Raw genomic sequence first — 1,129 nt, forward strand, 5'->3', positions numbered from 1 at the left:
ATGAACGATGAAGTATTGATTCATAACTTCATTAAAGAAATATTCCGCGACGATTATGTAATCTCTAAAGTTTTGGAGATTATTTATTCTCGTTTCAACCGTAAATCAAATGAGTTTAATATTATATTAACTTATTAAATCCATAATTACATCTGAAGAAAATATATATGTATGTATATTTTCATAAAGATTGTATTTAAAAATTCTTTTGTACAAACTGTTGATTGTGAAAATATTTTAACGGGTAGGTAATACCCAAGAAATATCTAACATTCACATTAATATATTACATTGTACATTCTTCAAAATCCTTGAAAACATATCGGATTGATAATCAATGATTCAGATCAGTTAACCTTGAGAATGTTGATGAAGCAGCAAAAGCTGTAGATGGCCTTAATGATCAGAAGCTTGATAATAAAGAATTGTGTGTTGGAAAAGCTCAAAAGAAAATCTGGTATTGAAAGATGGATTGAGCAAAACATGAAGGAGACCAAGGACAAATCTCAAGGACTAAACCTATAACCAAAGAATCTAGATGATTCGATTTCTGAAGGAAATCACAGAAGATCTTTTTACGCATTCTAAATCCTTACAGAAGAATTTCTTCATTATCCATCGATTTTAGAAATTCTAAAATATCATCGTATCTTTCGTTATAAATATCCTCGATATTTCTAAAGATATCTTCATAACGATTCTTGTCCGCAATTAATTATCTCTTTGCAATATCTTTATTACATCATAAAGGAAAACTGTTTAAGTTTCTATATTCCGTAAAATTTAAATTCAAATTTTGAATGATTTGAAGTAGTGTTGAGAATTGAAGCATGAGTTAGTATAATATAATGACGTCAGGACAACGTGATTATATTACAGTAAGTCATGCTAAATTTTTAATGGAAGATGATGATTCATAGACTTTATAATCATCATTTGCCATGTTACACGACTCTTACATTCTACTTAATCTCTGAACATATCAAGAAAATATATTTTTGATAGTTCTATCCTCAGTAATTCTGGTAATTTACCAAATCAAATCGTGATATTACGCTTAGAACAATAGGTCCATTCGAAACTTCATACCTACAAATTCTGGACCATTACTCGCTTTACTTAGAGTCGA

Source organism: Rutidosis leptorrhynchoides, chromosome 4 (assembly GCF_046630445.1).
Source record: "Rutidosis leptorrhynchoides isolate AG116_Rl617_1_P2 chromosome 4, CSIRO_AGI_Rlap_v1, whole genome shotgun sequence".
NCBI classification, from domain to species: domain Eukaryota; kingdom Viridiplantae; phylum Streptophyta; class Magnoliopsida; order Asterales; family Asteraceae; genus Rutidosis; species Rutidosis leptorrhynchoides.